This window comes from Echinops telfairi, unplaced genomic scaffold (assembly GCF_000313985.2).
Source record: "Echinops telfairi isolate 266 unplaced genomic scaffold, ASM31398v2 ScPeMD7_3533;HRSCAF=4204_0, whole genome shotgun sequence".
NCBI classification, from domain to species: domain Eukaryota; kingdom Metazoa; phylum Chordata; class Mammalia; order Afrosoricida; family Tenrecidae; genus Echinops; species Echinops telfairi.
The window spans coordinates 17,184,396-17,202,262 of NW_022107431.1; positions in this window are offsets into that span (position 1 = coordinate 17,184,396).

Below are 17,867 nucleotides of genomic sequence, written 5' to 3' on the forward strand. Positions count from 1 at the left end.
GAACAGGAGTATTAAATGAGTTGGCGTGGTCTTGGGGTCCTAACACACTTTCTTTTTTTTTCTTTTCTTTTTTTTTCTAACACACTTTCTGATGTCCGCTTTCCCCTAAGGGTGGTTCCACGTGGGCCCCCCCAACCTCCCCGCTTCCTACTTTCCATCTCTTCTCCATCGACCCCTTCATTGCTCTCCTAATCTGACCTCATTAGCAGGGCTCTTTGCCAAAGTAAACACCAGGAAAGGTTTTATGACTGCTCTGGTCTCCAGCCCATGCAGATCTTGTTCTTTACTGCCTGGGGCAGGGCAAGGGAGGGGGGTGGAGGTAGAGCTGGACCAGAGCAGACCCAGGAAAGAGAAGGGCCAGGAGAAAAGTACTAAGAGAAAAGGGACCCAGACCCCCAGGACGTGGGCTAGCATGGCACATGGTTTGTGCCTCTGGCCACTAGGCGGCGACACACACCACATCGGGTCCATGTCCACCCTCAGCCTGGTTGGCCATCCAACCACCACCTAGCTTCAAGAAGCAACTCCTTCTTTCCATCTGATATTCCACAGAAGCCTGCAAGCACCCAGCCTGGCTCAAAGTTTACGTAAGAGCAGGGAGTGTGAGCCTTGTCCCCCTACAGGGAGCTACAGACATAGAGAAGTCGCAGCTGCCTGCACTTTCAGCTCCCTGGGAGGAGCCTTCTTCAGGCCACAACCTGGTCCAATGGAGCTGGCACCCAGGGGCCAAGGCAAACCTGCCCCTCCCACTGTCTCCCTGCCCCCACACTGCAGGGGCCTGGACATCACATGGTGGTCTGCGGCTTTCCCAAGCCCGTGTGTCAGCATAGTGTGCCTCCCAAGGGGTGCCCAAGCCCAAGAGCCCTGGGGGTCCAGGGTCTCACCTTTGCATAGATTCTCAACACCCATTATAGGGGGACAGCACAAGGCCACCTCTGATATGTCCAACGTATCAGGTGCATCTCGCCCTACAGGGGTCCCTCCTGGAACCCCTGAACCTAACAGACAAGCAACAGCTGAGGGGTAGAGACACATCAAAGACACCCCACCCACCATAAAAAAATAACCTTGAAAAGGCTACTACGTTACTGCGGTTGAATTTTAGCAATGAATCTTATGACACTGGTAAACGCACGAACACGTACGCTGTGAAATTCTTGAAGAGTCTGTTGAGACCACATGGCAGGGCCATAATAGATCAGGTCCCACAAGACCTCAGCCTCTGAAAGTCCTGAAGGACTAGGGTGTGTGGCACAGCTTGTCCAGGGAGCCTCTGGGGTCTGGACTTCCGAAGACCCTGAAGGACAGGGGCAGGCGCAGAGAAACACAAGGTCAGCAGCACTCAATGCAGGCAACTTTGGGTGTGGTCAGCTCCACCCTCCGTTTGGTCGCATCTTCCTCAAATCCGAATTCTTCCAGTAAGACCTCGCCCTCCAGAGATAAACGTATGGAGAATGTGGGGGGCTGTTTTGAGGAGTCGCCATCTGTGAGTTTATTGATTCTGACTTGTGACTCACGACGACGACTTGTGTGTTCACAACAGAACTTCTCCGTAGGCTGTAATGGCTACAGAAGCAGGTCATGAGGTCTGGTCCTCTTCGGGATCTCTGAGCAAGTCCCAGACCTTTGGGTTAGAGCCGACTGAGCGCAAACCAGGAACGAGCCTGCCATATCACAGCCCTTTGGACGCCATTGACTCGCTCTGACTCAGTGACCTTGTGTAGAACACAAGGAAACCCTGCCCAGTCCTGACCTTCTCTCATCATTGTTAAGTTCACGCCCACTTGGCAACCACTGGGTCAATGCATCTCACCAAGGGGCTTTCGCTCTCTCTTTTCTTTCCCCTGACTCTCTGCTTTACCAAAGGAGCCCTGGTGGCATGGCAGGTTACACGTTGTGCTGTTAACCACAAGGTCCGCAGTTTGAAACCACCAGCCGCTCAGCAGGAGAAAAAAGAGACTTACTGTTCACGGAATGAGTTACAGCCTCAGAAACTCGCAGAGGTGGTTCTACCCTGTCCTTACAGGGTGACAACCTGAGTAGGAGTGACAGTGAATTGTCTCTACCATACCCAGCAGGGGGTCCTTTCCCAGGAACTGCTGTCTCCTGGTAACATGCCCAAAGTAGGTGAGACCAAGTCTCACAAGCAAGTCTGACTGTACGTACGTCTCCCAAGACAGATCTGTTTGTTCTTTTGGCAGCAGCGGGAGAGAGGCAGGGAACAGGGAGGGAGCTCGTGGGGGCAGGTAGGAACCCCAAGTGTGTTTCTCGTAGCTGCAAGCACAGGAGACCAGGCACAAAGATGACAGCAAGTACTGAGCCCCAGGATGGATTATGAAGGGTTTAGATAGCATCTGAAATGTCCTAGCACATAGCCCAATTAAGAAATGGAGAAAGATAAACGAATGGCCAAGAAGCACTGAAAAGATGCTGCCCATAACTCATCATCAGGAAGATGCAAATCGGAACCAGGACGAGCGACCACTCCTCTAGCCCACCGAAGCAGATGTAAGGAAAAAAGCAGATAACACTAGGTGCTGGCCAGGATGTGGGGGAACGGGAATCCTGGGATAGCACGGTGGGAACGCAACCTGGTGCAGCCCCTTGGAAAACAGCCTGGCAGCTAGCTCAGCAGGACGTGAAACTAGGCCATCATACACCAGACACGCAAGCCCGCCACACATCATACACCAGACACGCAAGCCCGCCACACACCCATTTAGTTCCAGCTCACAAAACAGAGTAGTAGAATGGCCCCGTTGGATTCCTGAGATGTTTAATCTCACCATAACTAAACTACTAACTAAATGACTGACTAATTGCCATAGAATCTATTCCAAATCATAGTGATCCTAGAGGTAAGGGTAAAACTGTCCTGTAGGTTTCTGAGACTGGAACTCTTTATAGGAGTAGAAAGCCTCGTCTTTCTCCCAAGAAGGGGCTGGTGGTTTCAAATGGCTGACCTCGGGGTTAGCAGCCCCATGTGTAACCACTATGCCAGCAGGGCTCCGTCTTACCGTACCCAGCAATTCCACTCCCATGCACATGGCCCAAAGAAACAAAACCACTTCTACATGAGGGTTCATAGCATCGCTTTACAGAACAGGCAACCTGTGGAACCCACAGGCCCACCCGCTGGTGAATGGCTAAAGGAAACCTGGGGTGCCAAGCAAAAGAAACTCTCCCTGGTGGTGCAGTGGGTCACACCATGGACTGTTAACAGCAAGGTTAGCAATTCAAAACCACCAGCTGCTCAGCGGAGAAAGATGAGGTTTTCTGCCCTGGTAAAGATTTCCAGTCTCAGAAACCCTCAAGCTCTACTGACTCTCTCAGGGTCACTGAGTCTGAATCCACACTACGGCAGTTGGGTTTGGTGGTGGTTTTAAGGGCTGGTAGGAGGTACAACATGGGTGAACACGGGAAAATGTAGGCCAAGTGAAAGAAACCGGTCAAAAAGGGGCACGAACGGAATGATTCCGTCGGTACAAGAAGTGCAGCAGGCATGTTCACTGAGGTCAAAATCGCTGGGGGCGGCCAGGGCTGGAGGGAGGGGGGAGAGGGGAATGACTGCTGGTGGACGGGTCTCTTTATGGGGGACTGACAACGATCGCAGACGGTGGGGATTGGTTGTACTGCTTTGTGAAGATGCGGAAACCACACACCTGCCTGTATACTTCAAGTGGCTCAGTTGTAGGGGTGCGGTTTATAAACAAGAGCTCTGTACAGAGGCTCCCAGGGAGCGCTGGAGGTCGGGACCGGGGCTGGTGGCCTATCCTGAGCACTGTCATGTTTTAGAAAGGTAAGTGGGCAGTAATGACAGGGAGAGAGATACTCCAGAAATAAAACGGACGGAAACGGCGGTGGCCAAGGTGAAGGAGGCAAGAGTGACCTCATCGTTCAGGCCAGAGGCCCGTGGGACCGGGGAAAGGCAGCTGAAGGGAGGGGCCTGTGAGATCATCGAATGGAATGGCCTGGGGCCCCCGAGGAAGCAGCATCTCCCTCCTCAAGATGGAGTCATGTGGGAGCAACAGACCCCCATGTGAAAGAGGACTGGAGTGGACGCTGTGGACAGGTGCCTCCCAGACCACCAAGCCTGGAAGCAGGCGGAGAAGAGGCCCCCGGCTTGGCCACAGCCATGAAGTTTCCCTCTTCCTTTCCTCAAAGGGAGGGGATGGGGCCCACTGATCAGGGCTAGCACGTACATTAGGGCCGTCCACTCCCTGGGTTCTGTGCCAGAACACTGACTGGTTTGCGGCCACGGAGCCGTCACCAGCCAGCTGGCAGTGGAAGTGCGTGGAAATCGAACTTCTGAAGAAAGCAGCCACTGTTTTGAGAATGATGAGGGCAACAATGTACATATGTGCTTGACACAATGGATGTATGTATGGACTGTGATAAGAATTGTACGAGCCCCCAATAAAATAATTAAAAAAAAAAAAAAAAGGAAAGCCACTGAAGGCCCTCGGGAGCTCCAGGGGCCAGTCCCGAGAGTGCAGGCCGCCCACACGGCAGCTCGCAGCGTCCTCCAAGGAGGCTGGCTCTGAGAACCCAGGCCTGGAGAGGTGGACTTCCCCCACCAAACCCAACTCCCTCTGACCTCTGCCAGCCTCTCCTCTTCGGGCCCGCCGCCACACATGGAAGAACAGGAGAAACCAGAAGCCAGGCTCCTTCCTCCTCAGACTGGAGAGGGACAGAAGAAATCTAACCGGGGGACATCTTTGCTACTGCTGCTCAAGACTCATCAAGATCACTTCAAACTGAAATAAAAATTGCCTCAAATCGGGTAATAGTGAAGGAGATGATAAATCACATGGGCAGGTTTGTCAGGATTGGCAGGGCCCTGCCCCGATGCTCAGAAGCCCTGGTTGTGCAGAGAGTTAAGTGTTGGATCACTGACCGGAAGGTAGGTGGTTCCTGCCCACCAGCCTCTCATTGGGAGTAAGAGGAGGCAGCAAAGATTTACAGCCAAGAAGCCTGTGAGTTGGAGCCGAGTGGCCTGCGGTGGGTGCATTTAATGTCTGCTTTGCCTTATGCTAGGAGCACAGCTAATTGAATCTTACGGTCCAGTTGAACTGGACATGTTTGTATAGACATGGTTCTTTTGATTCAAAATCCCTAAGACAAATAATCGGAAGACTAGTTCTTCCAAGAGGCTCTTTGGACACAATAGAAAAAGTCACAGAGGGGTTTTAAAATCACTTAGCCAGACAACCGTGGGGACCAGGGGGAGGGAAGAAACAAGGGCAAATGAACATTAAACAGTCAATCTTGGTAATAAAAGTGATGGAAAATCAATAGAATTCTCCCCGGACTGGATCCTCCTGTAGACACAGTCTCTGACCTGGCCATTCTTCTATGAACTACACCAACTGAGAGGTGACTTAAGAAGTATGTGTGAGACTTAACTGCTCAGGACTTAATGATAGTTAAAGACCCAGGGCATCCTAATAGCGGGGAAACGGGAAGTCTACTGGTCCAGTGGGATACAGGACAAAAACCCGAACCCCCACTACAGACACACACAGGAGCCCTCTTTCCCCACCCACTATCCACTGTCGACGGGTCAGTCGATTCCGACTCATGGTGACTCTACAAGACAGAGCGCAGCTGCTCCCTAGGGTTTCCCAGGCTGCAACTCTGGATGGAGATGGGCTGCCTCATCTTTATCCCTGGCTGGCTTTGAACCACTGGTTCCCAGTCTTCGCCCGATGCTTAAACCCACCAGAGTTCTTACCTTTTGGGGGCAGCTCACTGTGTTAGTCTGGGTTGACTAGAGAAACAAATCCAGATACACTCATATGTTGTACAAGAAAGAGTTTTACATAAAAGAACAATTGTATATTGAGAAAACATCCTAGCCCAGTCCAGATCAAGTCCCTAAGTCCAATTTTAGACCATATGTCCAATAATTCCTCTTCAGACTCACATGCAATGATGCCGAGTGCAGGAAGATCACAGGCCAGTGGGTGGAAAACCTTGTGGATCAGTGGCAGTGGAAGCATCTTAGCGCTGGTGTGGGTCTCCACATGGCTCCTCCAGCTCCAAGGCTCTGGCTGCCATCAGCATAGCTCCATGTGGCTTGTCAACAGAATGTCAAGCACAGAGTCTGTGTGTCCCGCCTCCAGGAAGACAGAAGTTCCCAGAATCTTCCCAGAATCACACAGAGGCCTCATTGGCTATGACCTGATTGACAGGTGAGACTCCACCCCTTCGCTCAAGTTGACAGGAGATGAGGTAACTGCCACACTCACTGAACTAAGTTGGTGTGACCACAGGCATATTCACAGATGGCCTCTAAGGGACAAGGAATGACATCCCCATCAGTAGATGCCATACTGTCACATCTGCTTCCGACGCAAGCGACCCTATATGACAGAGGACCACACACCCCATAGAGTTTCCAAGGTTGTAGTCTACCGAGGCAGGGCACCAGGCCTGGTCTTCCCGGGAGCCGCCGGTGGATTTGAACCACTGACTTTCTAGTTGTCAGGGGAGTGCTTTAACCATCACACCACCCAGATTCCTTAGATTTCAGTGGCAGAGTTTATTTTTCATTAGATTTCCCTCCACTTAAATAAATATTATCTATATCTACCCCCCTCATACTTCCTACTATAATCATATTCATTGATAAAATCACCCCCAAATGATTTTTTTAAATACTTACAAGGTTAACCTACCAGTATAAGGGGGCTTCAAAAAGTCCGTGGGCAAAGTGGAATGAAAAGATCATGGAATTTTCTCCAGAACTTGTTGAAGTCCCCCCATATATTTAACTTAGCCAAAGAAAGCCTATTTGCACATGCTGAAGTCATAGAATTGTTTAACCTGTAGATGTAAGGATTCAAATGTACATGGAAGGACAATTTACTTACTCCAGACAAGTCCAGAGTGTGGTAGTTCAAACCATGTATCTCTCCTTTCTTTTTGTCTTTTAAGCCGAGGCAAAATGTACTGCTTAGGCAAAGAGTAAATTCTGGAGAATGGCCCCTTGAATTTCTACTCCCTCCAGAAACCTTTCCCTCCATGCAGCACCCTCAAGGTCAGAGAAAGAGAAAGAACAAGAAGAAGTTGGACTTGGCCAACTCAAGGAGCTGCGCCCTGGGACAGCACTAGGAAGAGCCATTCAACCTATGCTCCAGAAATCTCCAAGCCCTCGATGGGTTCCAAGTGTGGCCCCAAAGTGCCCCGCTGCTGCCAGGTGCTGTTGACGCAGGTCCAACCCATTGACACCCAATAAGGGAAATATGTCCCCCAGACGTTTGTCCCTCTCAAACTCGGTGTGACTGTGTTGTTCACTGCCATGGTCAGGTCAACCTCCAACTTATGGGAACCACACGTAGCCATGCCCACAAGTGGTTGCCGATTGGATCACTGTGGTCTATGGGGTTTTCATTGGCTTCCAGGCTAATCTTCCACATTCACCTTAGCCTGGAAGCTCAGCCGACACCTGTTCACCATCGAAGTAACCCCTAAGTCTCCACTGATGTGCAGGGTGTGACTGCTGCTGCTCCGATGCCGATTCCAACGCTGCCGTTAGGTGTGTCTTCAGGTCAGTTCTGTCCCAGGAAACACACAGAGTGAAATCCCGCCTGGTCCCGCACCATCCTCACTACTGCTGCTCAGTTAGAGCCCACTGTTGCAGCCACCGAGCCAGTCCGGCTGGTCGAGGGGCTTCCTCTGTTTTCACTGACCGGAACCTTCCCCAAGCATGATGTCCTTTCTTCAGGGACCAGTCCCTCTTGTTAGCATGTCCCAAGTTTATGAGACCCAATCTCACCAACCTCGCTTCTCAGAAGGATTCTGCCCATGCTCCTGAGACCAACAGAGGATCCCTGAAGGGCAAACGGGAACGTTCTGCTTCATTTTCAACAAATCATTATTTGGAAAGTGGCACCTCTCGTGTTCTGTCAAAAGCAAGTAACCGCATTGAGTGAAGTCCCAAAGACGAAATCATTTAAGGTGTACAGGAAGCAGTGTCTAGCGGCTAACTGCTCACCCCCTCGTCATTCTAAGAGAGAAAGCTACACCTGTCTGCTTCAGGAACGATGTGCAGCTGGGAACCCTAAGGAGCAGTTCTCCCCTGTCCCAGGACATTCTGAGTCGGAATGGACTCAAGGACAGTCGGGGTCAAGGACAGTCAGTGTCTTTCCTTCTGCTCTTTTGGGTGCAGCCCCTCCTCGAGGGCAGCAACAGCCCACTGCCCGGGAGTGCGACCTGACTCATGGGGACCCCAAAGTATGACCGAGGGGAGCTGCTCCACAGGAGTTTCCTTGTCTGTCTGGCCTTTCTTCTGTGGTGCAGTCCAGTAGATTCAAACTATGGATGCCACCCAGGAACTTTATCTGGGAGGCGGGGTGGCCTATTGGGTTATGTGCTGGGCTACTAGTCTCAAGGTCAAGAGTTCGGAACACCAGCTGCTTGCCCCATGGGAGAAAGATGAGGCTGCCCACTCTCCTGAAACAGCTGCCGTCTCAGAAACCCACAGGTGCGGTTCTGTGGGTCTGCCTGCCTCCAGGGTCGACGTGAAATGGATTGGACTCCACAGCAGTGGAGTTTGGGAACTTCCTCCCCTAGGGGGAAGCCCTTTGTGCAACCATTCTCATAATTAGGTCTCCACTTACTCACCTCCTCTAATCAATTCTTTGACTACCTAATACCTAGTTTGAAGGGGCATCAACTGCTCTCACGTTACAAAGCAAAATGAGGCAGAAACTTGTGGTGAAGTTGGGAGCAGAAACCGAAGCTCGTTTTGCGTGGCAGACTTTCCCAGAGCACATGCACTACTGGCAATTTCTATATAAACCCTGGCGTTCCTCTTCTGGTGAGAGACAGCTGGCTTTTCCTGGCACTGCCTGGAGAAGACAATGATGAAAGGGATGCCAGGGCCGTTGTTTGCAAATACTTAGGGGGCTCCCAAGTGGAAAAAGGAGGCGAGTCTGTCCTGCCGGTGGTTCCAGAAGGCAGCCTGAGAAATGGAGGTGAGTAGCTGGGAGGAGGCTGCCGAGGGCAGCGCCGGGGGAACCACTGGCTTCCTTTTATGGAGAAAATGCCCCAAACCTTCAAGTGTTTCTGCAGCAGAGCCTCCTGCAGGGGCCAGGGGCCGGGCTTAGCCAGCTTCCACGTTCCCTACTCCAATAGGAACCTTCCTTCCGGAACCTGATGTTCAGGGGTCAGTAAGAAAGGCTGGCTATTGGCCTCGCATGTGTACCTGCCTAAGTACCAGATGCCTGTAAGCAACCAGGTGGTTTAATTCTTGCCCTGCGGCATGCATCCCTCCCACCGAGGCCACAAAGGCGTGACGTGTTGCCGCTCTGGGCTGGCCCTTTCACCACACCAGCAGGCTTTGGAAACTCGGAGCGTGGTGGTGTGGTTGAGTGGTGGTGAGTCTGTACTGACTCACAGCGCCCCAGCGCACAGTAGAACGAAGCACAGCCAAGTCGCTGGGAGTCGGAGTGGACTCATGGGCACCCAAACACCACCGCTGCCATTCGCGTTAAACTCAACTCAAGCCCACTGCTGTTGAGTGGATGCTGACTCTTAGCGACCCTACAGAACAGGGCAGCCCCTGAGAGTCAGCCCCTGAGAGTCTCTGAGACTGGAACTCTTTCCAGGATTAGAAAGCCCCGTCTTTTCCCCAGACAGCTGGTGGTTTGGAACTGCTGACGCAGTGGATCTCAGCGCAACATGTAACCCCTATGCCACCTGGGCTTCTTTTTGTTTTGGTTCCCTGGAATTGGTTAAGTTATTAACAACATCCTATGTCCTCCATTTCTGGGTCACTGGGGAGGAAAACCAAAGGTTTCCATGCATAGTCAAACGTGAACATTATGATCTCTGTCATTGCTCCGGAGTCAATGTTGGTTCATAGCCACCTCACCCTGACCCCCCCTCGGATTTCCGAGACGGTACCTGTTGACGGGAGTAGAAAGCCCAGTCTCTCTCCCTCAGAGCTGCTGCTGGTGGTTTCGAACTGTGGGCCATACAGATCGCAGCCCAGCATGTCACCACTATAGCACCAGGGCTCGCTCCTGTGACTATGAACAAGGCTCAGACAATCTCTCGATAGCTCGCCTGTTGATGAATGAGGAAATAAGCCGGTGTTTCTTTAAGGCTGGAGGCCGTGTGAGTATCCCGACCAGAAATCTATCAATGACACCAGTAATTCCAGAGCAGCAAGGGGATGAATTAAAACCAGTTCCCAGAAACTGCATACCTGGGTCCATTTGTCCGGTTCAAGGCTTCCTCTTTGTGTGCGCACTCCCTATGTTTTCAAGAGGTTACAAAACAGGATACAGCTGGAGAAGATGGCATGCCACCGTATGGTACGTGAAACGCCACAGGGGAAAAAACAAGCCTCCTCTTTGTCCCTGGATCGGCCATACATGATAGGATTGCTAGCAGCTCTCACCTGATCCCAGGCAGGCCAGGGTCTGGTTTCACGTCGCCAGGCAACACCTGCAGGCACCTGTGAGAACCCAGCAAGCCTGCGATGCTGAGAAGCATGGTTTTGTGCACACCAACACGGCCACAAAGGGCAGGGTGGGCTTGAGGTCTGTCCACACAGGGGTATTTAACGCCGCTGAAGACAGCCTCATGCAAAGTGGAAAGTGGAAAGTTAATGGACTCTCCCCAGCAGGTTCGCTGCCGTTAGGTAGGTGCTGTTAAGAACAGTCACCCACGTGCTGCTGCAGCAGTGCATGCTGGGCTTTTCTGCTGCTTTGTTTTGTGTTGTGCCTTCCTCTACTCAGATACGGATCGAGCATGCATCAGATATTGTGCTAGACTCAGGGAAGGCAGTGCTGAACAAATGACCCTTCCGTCCCCGCCCCAAGAAACCTCCGCCATCAGGGTTCTCCCGATCCGGAGGAGCTGAATGTAGAGGCGGCTAGGACAAATGCCGCAGGTTGACAACTGGGAGGGTGGGGGTGGCGCACAGGGTCAAAGCCGCCTGCCTCTCACCTCTCATCGTTCCCGAATCACCTCAGTTCACCTCAGGAGAGTCCTACTGACCTGCTTCCAAACCGCCACCCCGGAAAAGCCCACGACAACCAAATCAATGGAATTACGTTTAAAGACAAGGGGGCATGAAGAGAGGAAAGACGGCCCTGTGAATGCACTCTGCTCGGCCACTCATGGCGTTCACCCCAACCGGAAAGCACCAGCTGGCAGGCCGTCACGTGGACAACAGGGAGTGGACAACAGGGACAGAGCGCACACCTGGAACCGAGACAAACAGAATCCTGCCAGCATCTCTTCTGGGGGAGACAAAGGCTCTAGAGGAGAAACAGGTATTTCCTAAGAGGGGTGGCGGGCCTATCTTAAAGGAGAAGCCCAGCAGCCTCAGGGTAGCTGCCCCTGTGATCAGGGGAGTCATCCTTCAAAGCAAGAAGAACGACTTTCAAGTCCAGAATGGATTTTCTGTGGGGGAACAAGATCCGTGGGGAGGGCTGGGCAGTAACCTCTTGGCCTTTCCCTCCCCCAGGGATCTGGGGGTGACACCAGGGGGCTGGGGCTAGGTTCAAACGGCAGGTTTAATAAAAGCCAAGACGGCGACGGGTGGCATCACGAGGGAAAGGGCCATTCCCCAGTGAGCTGCGAATGAAACCATCGCCTACAGTTCAGGGTGGGGGAAGCTGGACATGAGAAAGGGGACTCCTGTAACAGGTTCAGAACGAGGCCCTCGAAGAAGCACGTCTACTTGAAGTCATGAGGTCTTGGACTGCCCCGTCCGGCTGGGGATGGGGTGGGGCCAGGAGGACCCGAAACAACACATGACCGGGAGCGGGCTCTGCGCTCAGGGATGTAGGTGAGGCCGGAACCGTGAGGAGCTGGATGCTCACTGGGAAGATGACACCCCAATGCCATCGACCTGACTGCGACTCACGGTGACCCTCTAGGAGAGGGTAGAACTGCCCCCATGGGCTTCCGAGACGGTGACGCTTTAGGGAGCCTCTTCTTCCCCCCTTGGAGCGGCTGGTAGGTTCCAACTGCAGTGACCAGCTCACTGGTAACCACGACGCCGGCAGGCCCAGGAAACCCTGTGGGGCCGTTGTACTCTGTCCCTAGGGTCACTGTGAGTCAGACTAAACTGGACACCACACTGCCAGCTGCTTTGCCACGGTTCTGATTAGCATAACAAAGCCCGGTTCCGCTAGTTACTGAGCTGCTCAGCTGAAGTTGCCTTACCTCCACAGAGGTAAGCCCCCAGATCAATCGGTGTGGTGTCAGGCTCCCCCCCACCCCACCCCACATTGGGGAAACACAGTATACAGGGCGTATGAACAAGTTATTTAAAACCCAAGGAGGGGGAAGGAAGGGTGGGTGGGTGGGGAGCTGACACCAAGGGCTCAATAGAAAATAAATGTCTAGAAAAGAATGATAGCACAGATGTATAAACGTGCTTGATACAATTGGTGTACGGATTGTTATAAGAGCCCTCCATAAAAGGTTTAAACAACAACAACAGAAACCCAAGGAGGGGAGCACCATTGTCTGCCAGCGCAGGACAGGACAGGGCAGCATGGCTGCCTCAGGTCCGACCCCGCCTGTAGTCTACACACTCGGTGTGTGCAGACGGCCCATCTCAAATCAACAAACAGCTGCCCTGTGCACTAGAGCTTCAAATGTATCAAACCCCGAGGCCAGGCTTTGAGGGCTCCCTGTGGCATGAGTGAGGGCTGTAGGCACTTTATTGAACAAGCCAAAATGTTCTTATCAACATCCATCAGGGGTTGTTTTTGATGTAGTCACCTAGAGGGGGCAGGCATAACATAACATGCCCACTGGATAGTTATGAGAGCCTGGGGACACAGGGGTTCCGTCTTGGGCTGCGCTGCGCTCACCAGGTTCGAAGTTCAAAACCACCAGCCACTCTGCACCAAAAGGATGAGCCTCTCTACTCCCATAGAGTTATGGCCTCAGAAACCCACGGGAGTCGTTTAACCCTGTCCTGAAGGGTTTCTATGAATCTGAATCAATCTGATCGCAATGAGCTTAAAACAGCACCAGCTCAATACAAAGGCCGGGGCCTCAGAAATGCCTCCATGGGGCCAGGGGGCATCCTGCTGTCCTCCTTTCCTGGACAGGCCCTACAGACTCTTCTCTTGAAGGACAAGGCACACTGAAGCGCACTCCTGCTCAGCACCCCCCCACCCCGCTGGGGTCAGAGGCAAGGTGGGCTCCAGAAGACAATGGCACAAGGGCCGGGCGGAGAACACACAGTGTCTAGAGAAATCAATACTTACCCTCAGGGCTGACGAGGGGAAGGAATTCCCTCATAACCGACAGTCATAAACAACTGAAGGAAAAACCTTCCCTGTGATTGCCTGCAAATTCAGGCTGTGAGTCCCACCCCGCCCTTCTCCTATCCAACTGACATATAAGCATCAGATAAGAAGCCTGAGCTCGATAACCAGCGGGACCCAGCCCACTGGGTCCTGTCCATTCAGACCTGGGACGAGTGACCCTCCAGGGCAAAGCGAAGTAGCTCCCTTTTGTTGCCCAGCGAGCCTCCCTTTATGTGAGCAGGGAGCCTCGTGTTTCTCGTAAGGATCTGCTGCTGGACTTGAACCTCAGACCTTATGGTTAGCAGTCTAATCCTTACCCCACAGCAACACCAGGGCTCCTTCCAGAAGAACCCCTCCTCCCTCTACTGCCATTGTCTTGATTATGACGCATAATCAAGCTATCCCAGTGGCTTTCTGAGACTGTATATCTCATGGTTTCCCCAAAGAGCGGCTGGTGGGTTTGAACCACCAACTCTGGTTAGCAGCTCAACACATAACCTACTATACCACCAGTGCTCCACCCACCCACCCACCCACTCCTTGCCATCATGTCAGTTCTGAATCAAAGCAACCCTATAGGACAGGGGAGAACTGCCCCTGGGGGGGTTCCCAGATTGTAACTCTCTCCAGGAGTAGAAAGCTTTTTGTAACTCTCTCCAGGAGTAGAAAGCCTTTTCTTTCTCTGGAGGAGCAGCTGGTGGTTTCAAACGGGATTCCTGAACTCCACTCCTCCCCCTTGGAGGCAGTGATGGTAGAATGTTCCCTCCCCTGCAGGAGACCCAGGTCTACTCCTGGCCAAGGCACCGCACACACAAGCCCCATCACTCCCCCATCCCTCAGTGGAGGCTTGCGTGAGGCTGAAATACATTTCAGGAAAGCTTCTGGACTAAGACAAACTAGGAAGAAAAGCCTGAGGTTCCACTTCAAAAAAGTCAGCCAAGGAAAACCCCACAGATCACAAGGGTCCACTCTGGAACTGCCCTGTGTGTGTGGATGGGTGGGTGGGTGGAAATCGTGAGGGTTGACCCAGGACAGAGCCGCCCCCAGGAATTGGGGGCCAACTTGATGGCAGCTCAGTGCCACCAGCAGCCACCACCCGGCCCAAGCTTCTCTTCTAAGATCGCCTCCTCGAGACGACACTGTTTGAACCCTCAAGCCTGGGCATGCCCTCTGCTGTCAGCACCGGGGCTAGCAGGTGTCCGTCCAGGCTCTGGTCTGGATCTGGAACAGTCTGGCCTCCAACTCTCCAAGGTGGTGACCCATAGAAGCACAGTTCTTGGCTGAATTACAATACAGTCATGAGACTCCTGAAACTCTGTCACTGAGCCATTCCTGTCTCCTAAGGACTCTCCCTATAGGACAGGGTAGACCTCCCCCAGCAGGTTCCTAACACTGTTCCCGGAAGCAGAAGGCCTGGCCTGCTCTCCACACTCACTGCCATGAGTCGATTCCGACTCTTAGTGACCCTAAAGACAGGCTGCAGCGACCCTTGTGGATTTCCCTGTAACTCTTTATAGGAGCAGAGAGGGTCACCCTTCTCGTATGGAGTGACTGGTAGTTCTGAAGGACCCACCAGAGCTCCTTCTGAGACTAGAGAGAATAATTAGAGAGAATCGTACGCTTCACACATTTGTTGGCTCCTACAATTCTCAATCCAACCACCCTTCGGCACCCAGAGATCCACCCAGCCTTTGACCACAGTGAAGGGCTCTTCGAACTTATCACCCCTTACAAAATACATGCGATCGCCCCAGTCGCCGTGTCCTGGCCTTAATTTGATCTCATGTCACCTTCCATAGGCTTGTTTCTTGCCGCCCCAAGGGTGAGAGCCCAAGTGCAGGCACCATCTCTTAACTTACTTCACCTTCCCCCAAAGCACGAATATGGGGGTGGGGGGCTTGGTCCCAAAAGTCTCAAGAAAGTGCTAACGTTTGAGCTGATTCCAGCAGGAACAAAGCGAGGGGCTCGGGAATGTGTGTTGGGCGCATGCCAATGATTTGGGTGGAAATGATTTGAAACCCACACAGTAGGGCTGTGACACTATATATTTCTGACTTCATATCGGGCCCGGGGAGTTCCTGCTGTAAGGCGAGCCTTCCCACCAACTTCAAAAGCAGCTGCCCACAGGGAGTGGCTCGGTGGGGCACCGAACTAGACGAGAAACAGGTTCCACATGTTGAAAGAATCCTATCTGACCCGAGAGAGACTCTCTTTTCACAGCACTAGCCCCCTTCCCTCACCCCTGGTTCAGAGAGGAGCTGATGTGCTGTTTGCCCAGTGCTCACTTCCCATCGCTTGCATCGTCACTGCTGACAGGGCACAATGCCACGAGAGCCGCCTGGCCCGGTGCCATCATCCCACTATGGTTTACAGATCAGGCGCTGGTGACCCACGGGCTTTCACGGGCGAATTTTGGGAGGGAAACCTCTAAGCTTTCCTTCCTAGTCCATCTTAGCCTGGCAGCTCCCCTGGAGCCCCTTCAACATCAGAGCAACGGGCAAGCCTCTACTGAGAGATGAGTGCAGAGGCGAGAACTCGAACCTGGGTTTCCCTGGTGGGAGGCGAGGGCTCTGCCACTAAGCCAGCACTGCCCCCGTACCTTGCACAGTTAAACAGTATCTGTTTAACTCGTGCCCACGCCCAACAATCAGATGAGAGTTCAGCAGTGTCGGAAGGATTCTACACCACGTGGGCTTTCACGAGAGACCTGCCACTCAAGGGGCTGCTGGAGGGGTGCCCAGAAGGGATGGTGCTGCCCACATGCCACCCGGGCTGATCCTCTGAAAGCAACCACTTTCCCGGTGTCTCCCACAAGAATTCACAGCTGAAGAACACATCCACGAGAAACAACCCATACGCCCACAGGGGAACTCGGACATGGGTGTGTAGAACCGCATGACTCACAGTAGTGAAAAAAAGTGAAAATAACCCAGATTCTATCACTTAACTAATAGATACTAAAACGTGACAGAGTCACCTAATGGAGAGTTTTAAAAAGAAAAGAATTCACAGTTGACAACGCAAAGAATATGATCAAAGCCATGGTGCAGAAATGGTTGAACTGCTGTATGTTTGTTCTGTGTATACTGCCAACAAAACAAAAATTAAATTTTTCTAAATAACCTGATCAAAAGGGGAAGAATATACTACAGGACTTCAAATTCTCATGGAATCCAGACTTTCCGGAGTCACAGCATTCTGGATGAATCCCTAAAATGATTGCCCTACAACAGTTATTTAAACCTTCAATCAAAACTATCCCTGCAGACCCACACAGCCGTCGGCTTCCTGGTGAAGAATGGGTCTGTCTTGGGCACTTCACTCATTCAGGCGCTGCCCAGGGGGGATCCAACTATCCACAACTCAAAAGGCTGGGTGGGGGTGCTCTGGGGCAGGGGGTTTATCATTGCACAAACTGAGGGTGGTAATCAATGTCAGTGAATAGGACAAGCCAGTTGAAAGAAAGACAAAGAATTCACATGTGCTGTTAGACAAGGAGTTGGGAGAAGGCGGCAATCATTTTTAAAGGACTGAGTTCCAGCTAAGGATGCTTACAAAGGAGAGAAGGTAGCTTTGGGACTAGGAAGCAGAGGGGCTGTCCAAATGGTCGGATAAATACTTCCTTTTGTAGCTAAAAGAGGAGCTCTGGTGACAGAGTGGTTCTGCACTGGGCTGCTAATCGCAAGGTCAGCAGCTCAAGACCACCAGCCACTCTTTGGGAGAGAGACGGGACTTCACACTCCCGCAGAGTGACAGTCTCAGAAACCCACAGGGGCAGCTCTGCCCTGTCCTGTAGGGCCTCTGTGAGTCGGCAACGGGTGGGTGGAAGTGAGTTTGCTCTGGTTTGTGTTTTGGAAGCTTGCTGGCTCTTCTTGTTGTGAGCACCACACCGGCAGGCAGGACAGCCTGTTTCCTGCGGTTTGCTGTTTGTCTCCAGCACTCGGTCAGGACCTGGGGGTGTGGGGTGTGGGGGTGACTTACCATCTGTGATGATGACAGCTTCCTCCTGGCCGCCCGGGGCCACCTCCTGGAGGCTGTGTTCCCCCTGCTCGGCTGGGCCGGTGACCGTGGACAACTGCCCGTTCTTCTGCAGGAGCTGCGGGACGACAAAGCCATGTGAACAATGGCGTTACACAGGACACCTGCACTTCGAGACGTAAAGCCTGTGAAGTAGAAATGCCGAGGGAGGCGCAGGGGTGCAACCCCCAGAATTGCAATCTTTGATTCCTTGAAAGGAAGGATTGGGGTATTGTTCCCAAGGACACAGGGTTCTATCCTCCAGCAGGGGGCCACCAGGCTGGAGACCTGTGCACACCGTCCATTCACTCATTCACCTGAACACCATGCATGACTTACACACTTGGCCTTGCTTACGCTGGGCATGCATCAGGACAGACCGGTCCCAGCCAAGGGCACGGTATTCGGTGTAGTCGAGGCCCTCCGTGGGATTCACCGACGCAACAGCTACGACAATGAACTCTAACATGCCAAGGACCAGGAAGGAAGATGGCGGAAGACAGGCCAACTTTCCGTTCCATGAGCGCTAAGGTGGCCATGCCTCAGGCTGTGGCTACTAAC